At 36.9% G+C, this 13715-nt stretch overlaps 1 protein-coding gene across 1 annotated transcript in view; it reads right to left on the bottom strand.

Moving 5' to 3' along the window:
* The window catches only part of LOC144644923 (uncharacterized), a 141034-nt gene that overhangs the window by 52928 nt on the left and 74391 nt on the right, over window positions 1-13715 (bottom strand). The window lies entirely within an intron of this gene.

Here is a 13715-nt window from a genome sequence, read left to right as displayed (position 1 = left end):
CCAAGGACATTAATCATTCACTCGGAAGCGCTACCCCCTTCATATACCTTCCTGACATGACATAGACTTAAAACAGGAAGTTTTCTTGTCATTTACATGTAGGGCTTAATTAGGGCTTAATTAGTTAATTAGTTAATGATACAGCCATAAGTTGCGTCTGTGCGAAATACTTTAATTAAAGGCCCTTTTAAATACCTAAATGACAGATTTCCCTACCCTTTCATACACCTTAACTTACACCTACCCTTTTATATACCTGAAACCTGAAAAAGGTACCCCCTTCGGGCGGAGACTCCCCGTAAAGGCCATTATTAGGAGTATCTGCCAGTAAGCTCTCTCCTCAAAAAGCTTCCTTATAGCGGAGCTCCTCAGCGCGCGCCAGCGCGCGGAGCGGAGCACCATGGGTAATGCGGGTACGAGAGAATTTTTGTAAACCCAGGAGGCCGAAAAAATTTGGTGCGTACGCCCGACCGCGCGCGCGTACAGACTCTCGGGGAGGGGGAGGGGAGTCCCAAGGCAACCCAAGCAGAGGGGGGAGGGGAGACAATCTTCTGCCTCCTTCGTTAACCAGAAATGAGTGAGGTAATCGACTAAGATCTTTGATATTGGACATCCATTTTATGGTCAATTGACAGCTGTCAAAACAACGTATCCGCTGACCAGTATCACATAACCATATCGCGGGCTCAGGTTTAGAACTAGTCAAGGACGCGTGTTTTTTTTAAGTTGACCGCTGACCAAGTTATAGCATTGCTATTGGTCCGCGGGCGCAAGTACTTTTCCATGGTCAGTCCATTTAGATTTACATGAAAGACAAAGTGAACAACCCGGTCAGTTTGAAAGCTGAACGAAGCACAAGGAGAAACCGAGCAGGAAAAAGAAATGTCTACGTAAATATTTCTCGGTCTACCCCGTCTAAAGGCTTTACACATCATGGAAGTTATGGCAAACGATAAGGGCTTACGGGGAGATCCGAAAAAATGGCACAGGTGGAGAGCGAGCGAGTTTCTACCGTTTCGGCGGCTGACCAGCTCTAGTAATTGAGCTAAACGCAATTAACTGAAGTGAAGGAAAAAAGAAGTGTCAATAGCTACACGGATGGAAAAGGCTGAAATAGACCTTCGCAGATAATTCAAAGGTCGGTGGTGCTGGAGTAAGTTATAATTTATAGCTTACACATATCATGTACTACGCGGTTGGATAATAATACGAAAAACTGCGGCCGCTTCGCCTCCGATTAATTCATGAGCTGGTTGAAAGCTTTGCCCTGCTGAATTGCTGTGAATTGACAAGCATTCTCCGACTTCAAATATGAGGTAACAAACTTTGACTTTACTGAATACACTAAGTCCATGTTTTTTGTGAAAATCTGTAATTATATGCTTACACATGTACTACGCGGTTGGATAATACGAAAAACTGCGGCCGCTTCGCCTCCGATTAATTCATGAGCTGTTAATGACTTAATGTTTTTATTAAACTCCCAGCTAAACTTAGTGTTTTAGTTTTTTTAATTCATCTATTTATTCTTATTTACTCGCTGTTGGAATTCGTTTGAACGAACTATTTTAGGGTCGTGGACGAATACGCTAAGAGATCGTTACGTTGCGAATTTCTTGCGTTGACACGTTTTTACCACACCTTAGCAGAAACAAAAAAAAAACTCAGTTTATTTCCACATAAAACTATCTTAGTTAATTATTTTGAGTAATTTTATAAAACACAATTGTTCGCTCTACTTGTAATTCATGCCATTTTAGACACTGTATGCAGCTGTGTATGCAAACTTACATTGACTATCACCATGTCAGTGTTGAATGTGTATCTTTGCAATGGCAATGTTTTTTCTATACAAGTAAGTTAACAAGAAATCTCCAAGTAAAAAAGCTAAATATCCCATTGTAGGAAGGAAGGGTCACTACACTGAGTGTATAAACGAAAGAGGCTAATATTATTATATTTGATGAGATCCATTAAATAAGACAGAATTTTTTATAAATTCTTTTTATAAACAGGGCCATTAATTAGAGCTAGTGTGGTGGTTTTTAATAGATTATTATGTCAATCCTTCTTTTAGGTAGTGTTATATTCTGCCATTAAGCCGCAATGAATGAACAATACCTACTGGCTACAGTCAAGTTTTGTTGAACTTGGTATAGAATGCTCTGTGCAAAGTGGACAACAGCAAAGTAAATCAGGTATCTAGTTTATATTAGTTATAATTGAAATATGTTTTTATTCAGTTTCGTTCTTTTTTTACCCAGCTGCTTTAATCTGCATTTGGTTGCTGCTGATCTTCTTACTTTGTGAAATATTTGCATTCATTATTCAACTCCTCAATGGAGGTTGCCTATTCACCGAGTTAGGATTTCAAATTGGATTTCGAGTTAGGATTTTGAGTTGGATTTACAAGTTCGATTTTCCAGTTGGATTTCTCAGTAGTTGGATTTCGAGTTAAGATTTCGAGTTGGATTTCAAGTTAGGATTTCGAGTTGGATTTTCGAGTTGGATTTTGGAGTTGGATTTCGAGTTAGATTTCGAGTTAGGATTTCGAGTTGGATTTTCAAGTTGCTTACCGTACTAAGCACTCCGGTTAGCCTACTATACACGCCAGTTAGCTTACTATGCACTCCGGTTAGCCTACTACACACTCCTGTTAGCCTACTATTCACTTTGGTTAGCCTACTAGCACTCCAGTTAGCCTGTTTATGGTTAGCTTTCAATAATTGTAATGGGTTTTGCTTTGTAAAAAAAATCCAACTCGAAATCCTAACTCGAAAATCCAACTCGAAATCCTAACTCGAAAATCCAACTCGAAAATCCAACTCGAAATCCTTACTCGAAATCCAACTCGAAAATCCAACTAGTAATCCTAACTCAAAAATCCAACTCGAAAATCCAACTCGAAAATCCAACTTGTAATCCTAACTCAAAAATCCAACTCGAAAATCCAACTCAAAAATCCAACTTGAAATCCTAACTCGAAATCCTAACTCGGGAGTTAGTTTGTCTCTCTTCAATGACATTCAAAACAACTACAATGTATTAGTGGACAATTTAAATAATTAATATTTCACTAAAAGTATGTTTTCATGAAATGCCTAGATCTTGTACCAGAAAATATCTATACCCTATCCTCACTGTGGAAGGTTAAATGGTTTGAATGTCACCTCCCCTCACAAACTCCTCACAAATTCCAATGTGTGGTTATGGCAGAAATCCATGGCCAGCTCATCCTCAGTGTATGAACCAGTGAAACAAGGCATCAAAGAGGCTCAAAACAACATGGAGCAGGAAAACAATAGCTTCAAAACAGACATTTTTCACAGGTTCTTATACCAAGGAAAACCCAAATATTCAGATCCATCCCATGTAAGGTCAATGGAAGTTCCAAAAGGGCTAGCGGGAGGGGGAGGGGGGTTGATTAAAGGCCAAACCTTTTAATTACCGGTAAGAGGGGGTGTTAGGGTTTGCAGTGATGCTTTGAGTTTATTAAAATATTTAGTTGACTTTGCAGTTATCAGTAAAAAAAATAGTCTGTGCTGATCCATCTCTGTTAAATATCTAATGGATCCTTTTGCATCCAGTGGTTTGGCTTCAGTTAAACAAGCTCAAGTTAAGTGTTTTGTTTTATAAATTATTGATATTGATGACAATTAATCAATGTGGCATTTGACTTTTTTCAGGGTTAACATGAGTTGCAGAGTTTGCAGTGCCACAGACACAAAAACAGACAAGGACAAGGACATAAATAGAAAACAGGAAAGATTAAATCCAGCTCGATGTTTGGGTGTCGTCATGATGCTATTTTTATTAAGAGACTAGTAAATTACATGTAAATTAAAATCAAGAAAAGCTGCAAATAAGCAAAATTTAGATTTTAAATGTTAACCTATTTACAGTGTACTTCAGAAAACGACTTCTTGATTGACCTGTCACTTTCACATCTTGTTAGATGTAACAAGGGCATTATGAAGTGATCTTTTCAAAAATATGCAGCGAAAACAGTAACAGCAGAAATGGTGGTAGTTTAAAATTGCTATTTTCAATGTTTTGACTGGTAAGAAACCACATGTGACCAAGCTAAAATCTGTTTGGCAAGTTAACATGACCTGCAAGTGTCCAAATGTTTTGAGCCCTCAACTACACAGGACTTACATGTAGTTGTCTAATTATATGATAAGATCTTTGGTTGACTTTGGGGGAGGTAGTGGAGTTACAAAGCAATGTAATTATTTGAATTTGGATTAGTTATGCTGAAACTGGTGGTACTGTAATTCTAAAGTATAGGTGAGTTTAAAACCGTTATTGCAAGCAATATACATTACCAATTTCATTCTTATGTATTGTATGCTGTGTACAATTTATAAGAACAGCTATATTTTTAAAATAAGTGAAATATTCTAAAGCCAGATAAAATTTGCAGTATCCATAAGGTACCATGTAGCAACCAAATTGTGACTCACTTGCTTACTTTGTGAACTCCATGACAAATGGGCAACATGACTCCATAAAGATGTGGACAATAATACAAACAAATTTTTAAAAGAGTAGTCAAAGTATTGATGTTATATTTTTTCTTGCATAGTTTTATACACAAGCAGACATGATTCTATTTTTTTTCTGGGTAATCAAATAACAAAACTGAGTTTGAGACTCACAAACAATATTCTAGCTTCCCAGAATTTTTGCTTTTTTTCTGTAAGTGAAGTGAAACCCCTTAAGAGGAAGGGGAGTCAAAAGACATGTAAAAGTGAACAAGGTGCTATCTTCTTCTTTTCTTTTTTTTTTTTTTTTTTTTGGGGGGGGGGGGGGGTTGGGGATGGGGTGACCCTGTTCGGTGGAATGACAGAATGTCACTTCTTTGTTTCCGGAGTTAGGTTCACCCCTGTTTGCTCGCAGTTAGCTTTATTCATCTGGTTTGCTTGCGGTTAGCTTTCACTCTAGTTTGCTTGTGGTTAGCTTTCACTCCGGTTTGCTTGGAGTTAGCTTGGTTTGGGCAACATGCTGTAAACCATTAGCTATAACCTCTGCCATTTCCATTCAAAATTAAAATATAGGCAAATAGTGAAAATGAAAATGAATAAATGAGTGAATGAAAAAAATTAAAATCAACCTTATGTAGATGTTTGTTATTTCCTTTATACTCTAAATGTAAAGTGATTTTTTCTTTCTTTTAAAGCTGGTAAAGCAACAAAAAAAATGCCTAATTTGCCATGTGATATGCCTATCTACCCCGACATGCAGCCCTACTCCTCCCTCCTTTTTTCTACATGAAGGTAACATAATTGCCCGTTTTGCAACATAATTTCCCATCCAGACTTCTTTATGATAATGCTTTCGGTGGAATTATAACATTTTGATTGATTTTGTTTGTTCTCTTATTTGGTGTTGCTGTACACGGTACCCGGAGGGGGGGATGGTACTCCCATATAAGAGCTATACGGGTATGTGCCGCTCAACATGGTATGCTTTTTGTCTCTCTGACTCTGAAACAGGGTATACAAATCACCCTTTTGACTCTGGAACAGGGCCGGGTTGATTGTTTTCCCAGAATCCTGATTAAACACTATCAAGTATATAGCTATGAAACTCCGCTCCTTTCATCGCTTTATCTCCAAGCCACAGACGAAGTCAAGTGAGAGCTTTGTGATGTACGGTAGTGTTTTTATATCTATCTTCATATATTTCCATTGTGGATATTGCTGGAACAGGGTACCTACTTTGCAGTGTTTGTCTGGAACAGGGTCGCAAATTGAACCTTTTGTCTCTGGAACAGGTCCAGAGTCTCAGCAACGCAACGGCACACCCCCATAGTAAATTTTAGGGAGTACCCACCCCCCACCCCGGACACGGTAAAAAAGAAATAAGGAAAAATATTAATTACCGTATTTTCTCGATTAAACGCCCCCGGCGTTTATTTCAAACTTGGCCCGATAGGGCCGGCGTTTATTTGAATTTAGGAGTTTTGTTAAGCCCTATGTTTCTAAGAAATGATTTTTATTCATTCTTTTTGACAGCTATATAATTAGACATTATTTTTAAAGCATATTAAACCGTTAATAATTGTGTAAGGGGTTTATTTTCAAATACAACTTGGAGACCCGGCGTTTATTCGGGGCCCGGCGTTTAATCGAGAAAATACGGTATTATTTATTAAAAAAATAAAACGAATATAAAATTCTTAGCCTTAAAGTTTTACAATGGCCAGAATTCAGAGTTCAATAAAGTGCAAAATAATTAACTGGGGAGCTCCGCTTTTAGGCTTGCCTAAATTTATATATTATTTTTCTCGCAAATACGCCTGGCACTGCATTACAAGTTACATGGCTATACGATTTAGTAGGATTTATAAAAGGCATGCATGGACTTCATCGAAATTGACCGTGAGCACAAAGAACTGGTTGTAGAATAAATCATCCGGTATAACTATAGGTGAAATTTGAATGCTTCACAAATAATTGTCATCTAAGGACCTGTTTATCTTTATGGAGAAACGTTGTCGCTGGTAGGAGGGCTACCCTCAACACCGAGCCACCTGGGGTAATAGACGTTTCATACATTTCTTTATAAATAGATACGTGTGGTGTTTATACCAATGCACACTGTTCCTTATCTTCCCCGGGTATATTACGAACCAATTTACTGACCAGCTCCCAGTTGGCTTGTTAGCTCAATTGGTTAGAGTGCTGTACCGGTATCGCAGAGGTCAGAGTTCGAGTCCCGGCAAGACTGATTTTTTCAGGCTTTCTTTTTGCAACTGTTTAAGTTGTGTTCATAACTGCGTGGATCTTCTCTTCATTTATTATGTTATTGGTAAGTCGGTGAAAGTTGGTTAAATTAACACTTCACTTTCGTCATTTCTGTGATTGATTGACCAATTTCCCAGCCTCCGACGAGACCTATGAGCTCGTCGTTAATTCGGGCAGGGGTTCGGGCTCGTCTTCCTTGAGAATACTGGGAAACCAGATTAACAAGATCACTTTTAAGCCATAAAATCTCAGTAGTATTTTAATTATGGTGCGAGGATAATTTTATTTGTATCCGGTTACCGATATCTAGGTTGTAGAAACCAAGATCTCGGCAACCGGGATGGAATTTTCCCATAAGAACGCTCCAGCCCGGTAACCGCGATAGGCCTTTTTTTTTTTGAGAAAATAGCTTCGCTTTCACCACTGGGTGGTCAAAAAGGCATAATTTTGCCTTGTATGTATTTCCACTTTAGAAGTATGCGAATTTGCTTAATTGGTAAAGCTGCAAGTGTTAACAAAGCTACAATAGTCTCGAACGATGCAACTTTATGTGTCGCTATTTTTGTTTCGTCTCTTGAATTTCATCCCGGTCAATCGGGCTGAAATGTTTTTGGCCATATGAACAAACGACAAAAATTTGTCCCGGTAAACGAGACAGCCCATTTACCGGGTTCATGTGAAGGTTCAGTTACTTTCATTTTTGCCTTCAGTGTTTTGCTTGCTGCTCTCTCTTTTCGTAACCAGGATATACGTATAATGTACAGGTATGCAAGATAGTGAAGTAACAAACCTAACCTAAAAAAGCGAGGTAATTTTTTTTCCACGTGCCCGGAGCATCGTGCATGAGTATTACATAGTGATTTATTTTATTTCTACGGGTACCGAATCACTCTTTCACTGATATGCCATAGATAAACTAAATATATAACAAAATAATCATTGTATGGTGAAAAGTAGCTCACTTGCGTTTTACTGACTGATAATTTGTCTCAGCCAAGAAGCTGATGAAAATAATTGTTTTGGCTTCCTTGTTCTTTCTGGAGACTGGGAGAATTTGCTTACAACCAGCACACTCAGTAGCAAACCTAACATTTAAGGCCTTTGTTCAAACCCCTCTGAAAAGAAGGAAGATATTTTAAATCGAGAGAGTATTGCCGTCTTGTAATTTAAAAAGGATGAAAATAATAATGTAATAAAATGACTAGAAAAGAAAACAAATATATTCCGGTTTCTTGTGCTAAGGTGTGGTTTAGTATTTTGGCAATCAAAACGATTGCAAAAAAAAATCTCTTTTTTTGCGACTATTTTCTCTACGCTTTTAGTAGTTACCTGAAATAACCCGTCCACATTTCATGTGGTAACTGTGTCAATAAAATATTTGGACTGGTAAAAACAAGATACCAGCCGTTATTCGTCTCATTATTATCAACACGTAAGGTAAACAGAATACTTAACAATTCAATTCATGTCTCGTAGTGAAAAATAACAACGCAGCCGACGATAATTGGCAATTTTTATGGGTAATAAACAAGCGCTGAAATGGTTTCCTTGAAGCCGTTTCTCGCAGAAGAAATACAACAATATGCATCTTATTTCGAATTCTTCGGAATATGTAATAGAAGTATACTGGGATCTACAGGTAGTGTTTGAATATTTCTTACTGATGGCACAGTGTAAATGAATATCCAAAAAATATTGTGCGATAGAAAGTAGCGGCCACCTTTTTTTTTCTGACTTTTGATTATGCCGCTTGCCAGAAGTAAAGTGACAACACAGTTATGTTGCAAATTATTTTGGCTAATAACTCTTTCTAGAATCTATCTAATAAGTTAATTTCACGTGTGTTTGTCACCGCCTAACAAAACAGAACCCACAGCTGAATTTATTGCTTTCGTGCCGATATGAAAATTATCATAATTTAAAATTGCAACCCGTCTCAGTTAACATGCTCAAGAAATTAAAAAAAATTCTCAATACTCAAATTGAATTTAATTGTTACGTATTCTGTTAACTTCGCGTGTAGATGATAAGAGAAATGACGGATAGTATTTCGTTTTCCAGACCAAATGTGGTATTCACGCGCGCAGTTGCCATCTGAAATGTGGACGAGTTATTACATGTAAATACAAAAAGCGTAGAGAAACTATTCACAAAAAAATATTTTATTTTTTTGGCAAAGCATTTGAATGTCAAAACATTGAGAGCACTTTTTTTTCTAGTCACTTTTTTGGCGTTATTTTTCATTTGCATACTTTACTTACAACCGCACCTTTGACCTAGGTCAAGGTTGTTAAAGGTCGTCTTTGCCAAAAGTCTGCCATACCTTTGATTGCGACAAAGGCCGGCTTTGATTCATTCAACAAAAGGCTTAAATTGTTATTTTTCAACTAAAGCGTGCTGGTTGATGTATGCAAATTTTCCAAGCCTTTGAAAGACCCAGCAAGGTAGCTGAGACAATTTATTTTGTATTAGTTTCTTCTTAGCGACATAATTATCAGTCAAGAAAAACGCAAGTGATACTTTTCACCAAACAATAACTATTTATAAATAGATATCTAGTTACTCTGTGATCGACTATGGCATGTGTATGGAAAAGCGATGCACTAGACTACCAGTAGAAATAAAATATTTTTTGCAATACTCACACACGACGCTCGGGCCACGAGGGAAACCAATATCCCGCTAACTAATTATGCATGTGACCTTGCTATCTTTGTACATTATTCACTTATCCTGATTACAAAAAGAACAGGACAATATTTTTTCGGGGAAAATCACAGACAATGTTTCGTTTACTTTTTCCATTTTACCAATCATCCCCCAAAAGAAAAACCGTATAAAGAACATTGCTCCAATCTTTCTGCACGTCTGCAGATTTAACTAAACTTTCTTTCAGAAGAAGTCGGAATTTACTTATTTCTTTTTGTTTTCTTCTTATTACTACCATACATTTTTAATTACCAGTGAAGGAAAATACTCGATTTATGAATATAGAACAAGTATTTTAAAACCCGTCTCAGATAACATGCTCAAGAAAATAAAAAAAAAATCACACGACCTAACTTGAATTTAATTGTTACGTATTCTGTTTACTTTGCACATGTAGCTCAGTGATAAATAACAGATAGTATCTCGTTTTCACCAGCCCAGATATGGTATTCGCGCATTTAGCACTTGAAGTGTGGACGGGGATATTAAATCAAACTAGTCGCAAAAATGATTTCATTTTCTTTGGCAAAGCATTTGAATGTCTTTTCTAGTCACTTTGGTTTTTTTATTATTTTCATTTTTTAAAATTACTTTCTTGATTTAATAATTGAAAAAACCTTCCTTCTTTTCAGAAGGCGTTGTTTTTCGGAAACGTTACTGCAAGTAAAATTAGCTTTTAGACGTACCGTTGACCTGGGTCAAAGTTGGTAAAGGCCATCTTTGCCAAATCTTTGCTTCACTTTTGCTCGAATCAAAAGTGAGACAAAGCCACCTTATCGTGCCGTGGTACGTTTTACTCTCATTTAACAAAATCCTTAAACTTAAAGTTCTCAACTGAGTGTGCTAGTTGCTGTATGCAAGTTTTTCCAGTCTCAAATTAAAAAAGACCAAGGTAGACGAGACAATTATTTTTATCAATTTCTTCCACGCGAAAAATGCAATACTCACACACTACGCTCGGGCCAGGTGGGAAACCAACATCCTGCTACCTAATTATGCATGTGACCTCGCTATCTTACATACCTGTATATTTTTCACTTATCCTGGTTACAAAAAGAAAAACAGGACAATAATTTTTCGGGAGAATCACGGATACTGTTTCGTTTTCTTTTTTCTATTTTACTCATCATCCTCAGAAAGAAAAACCACAGGAAGAAAATTGTTGCAATCCTTCTCCATGTCGGCAGATTTAACTGAACTTGCTTTCACAAGAAGTCGAAATTTATTATTTCTTTTAGTGCTATTATTATCATTTCCATACCATTAATTACTAGTCAAGGTATCTACTCATTTCAAGAATTTTTGACGGAAAACGTTTTTTTTTTCTCCCGACATGTTTACATAGAAACAAATTGAAAACGCTTAGTTAAGTTGTAGTTCGCCTAATGTCTGTGTTATGATAAAAACATATATGTAAAATTGACTCATTAGATCGATAGATTCTTAAAAAGCACTTAGCCAAAATAAATTGTAACATAATTGTCTTGTTACTTTGCCTCTGGCAAGCGACATTATCAAAGGTCACAAAGGAACGCACAATATTTCTTGAATATCCATTTACACTGTGCCTTCTGTAAGAAATATTCAAGCACTACCTGTGGATTTTAGTATAGTTCAATTATTCCGAAGAAAAGAGATAAATCTTGTTGTAGTTCTTTTACGCGTAGGTGCTTCCAAGGAAACCATTTCAGGGCTTGCATATTTCGCATAGAATTTTCAATTATCGTCGGCTGCTTTGGAAAATTGTCCAACCAAGTGCCGGACCAATCAAGAAACGGCACGATTCCATTGCCAGTGTTAAAACGCGCTGTTCCAGACGAGCTAGGCATTTGTTCGAGAGGTACTCAACGGGGTGAGTGAACAGAACTTAACGTTGTCTTTATCTAAAACTATTTAAAATTGATAATTTTTTTTCGTTTTCGTATTACAGAGTTACAATTTCTTCTTCTTGTTAAGTTGGATTGAAGCCGAAAAGGTATGATTTTGTTTAAATCTTCACATCCAAAAAACCTAAGCACAACGTTCACGTTTTACTAACGATGAAATCGGTGGATGGCTCTAGAGGCTGGCTATGGGTTTACTGTTTGATAACACGACGTATGTTTTGTGGTCATGGACTGTGACACTCATGGGTAACTTATTGCCTTATCAAAGAGGCAAAGGCTTTGAAGTTCTCAAAAAGAAGATTTCTAGTTAGAGTATCGGGTACGTTCATAGATCACTAGAACATACAATGAAATCTTTATATTTCGAACCCTAGCTCGATTTCTCGAAATCGAACCAAAAAAACTCGAACTCGAACCTGAAAGCCGTTTCTCTCCATTTGCTTCGCTGAATCTAACACTGCAAATTGCCAGCGATATCTCAGTTGAAACCAATTTTCGTTGTCCTTGGTAGCCTCTAGCTTGCTTATTTGGTCACTTTTCTCACGTTAATCCGCAAATTTCAAAAAACCTATCTTACAACATGTATCTTTGTCATTGTTCAGATTTAATTAAAACCACATTTAGTTTTGTTTTAATAGTTTCTTAAAACGGTTCCTTTACTCAGTGATGTTTTTTTCTGTCCACTTTACAAAAACGGTGCTGAACAGAAAGGACATCGACCATGAAGGCTATTTGCTTCTTTCTTTTGTTAACCGCAGTGATGCTGGAGGCAGCTCCTGGACGGGATCACGAAGATGGTATCTCGATAATTTCTCACCTACTTAGCATCTTTGTTAAATGGCTTGAAGACTCGTTTAAAGCTTTAGCTCCCAACTGAAGCAAAAAGTATTAGTGCACTCAACACTAACAATAACTTTTTTTACATACGATTTTTTACAGCCACGCAGGCCACTACTGCGTCGAATAAGTTGTGATAGACTTGTTAAGACAAGAAAAAGGAAAAAGTACAAAAGTGAAAACAAAATCAATTTGTCGGGGCCAAAAATGAAATATTTATTTATAGTACACAAGTAAATTATAAAGACGTCAACAACTGATAGAAAAGATAGAAAAGCAACGCTCTAAACACTATCTAAGGAAGTCAACAACTAACATAGCAAATAAGTAGGGGAACATAGTTTACAAAAAATAGAAAGGCGAGTTAACAGTAGAGTTCGAGATTCGAATGAAAATAAAACGAAACGGTATGCTAAATAGCGAGAGATGCTCGAAGATTTATAAACGTAACGTAGCCCATATAAACGTAACTGTGTTTTTTAGGCCGTAGACAGAAGTAGAATGTATGGAATATAACGAAACTTGGTAGGGAAGTAGGCAGATAAATTACTCTCTTATTGGTGTTTATTTCATCCCATGTGACCTCTAATGTGACGTCAAATATGATGTCCAAATTTGGCATTAGAAAAAAATTTAGCAAAGAAATGGTAAAAATTACAGCTTATGCTATTTCGTATTATTACAAACATGAAAAGGACAATCCTGACGAGTATTTAAATCATTTGATCATCTTTGGCTATCTCTTCAAGGGCACATAATCTCGTTCATTAGTAACCCGCAGTTGCGCTAATGACATATCATTGCATATTGTCTTAACTTCTAAGACTTTCTTAACTTGTAACATTAGTTTTGAATTCGAGTCAGTGTTACTCAATGTTTTGCTGGATGTTTCTTACTAACTAATTGAGGTTTTTATCCATATGTGATTGTCAACAGGTCAAGATGTACTTCAGAAGCGCCAAATGCCGCCGTGCGGAGCCCTTGGACCGGACTTTTGTGCTACGTTTGATGTGCCATGTGGCGGTGGAAACGGAATGTGTCCATTCGGGTTGAAGTGTTGTCGCTAAGTAAATGAAGTATTTCTTTTGTTTCCTAGTAACTGTTCTTTTTTTTTAATGTTAAAAAGAAATTTAACAGAGAGAGTCTGTGTGTGTGTGCGTGTTACAGGGGGGGGGGGGCGGGGGTAGGGATAGGGGGGAAAGCAGAATTTTCTTTTTTCAACTCGGAATCTCTTCAGTTAGATTAAACAATATCTATTTTTTAACTGGTATTCAAGAATACCTTGCAAGAAAAACAATTACAGTGATTACAGCAAGGGTTCTGAATCTGATCCCTGGGTTATTCGACAAAAAAGGTAGGTTTACTTTCCTAAACAGGGCCATTAACATGAATCTACTAATATTAATTGGTTCTAAAGGAAAGATACATCTTACATTATAACCATTTTTATAAGTACCAAGAATGAATCCGCTCTTGATTTTAGCTATACTAACCTGGATACTCAAATCAGATCAAATTTAAATTTGCAACT

The sequence above is a fragment of the Oculina patagonica genome, chromosome 1, assembly GCF_052425735.1.
Source record: "Oculina patagonica isolate OP01 chromosome 1, crgOcupat, whole genome shotgun sequence".
Lineage (NCBI taxonomy): Eukaryota > Metazoa > Cnidaria > Anthozoa > Scleractinia > Oculinidae > Oculina > Oculina patagonica.
The sequence above is the reverse complement of the archived record's forward strand: the minus strand, read 5'-3'. Positions and strand labels throughout refer to the sequence as shown.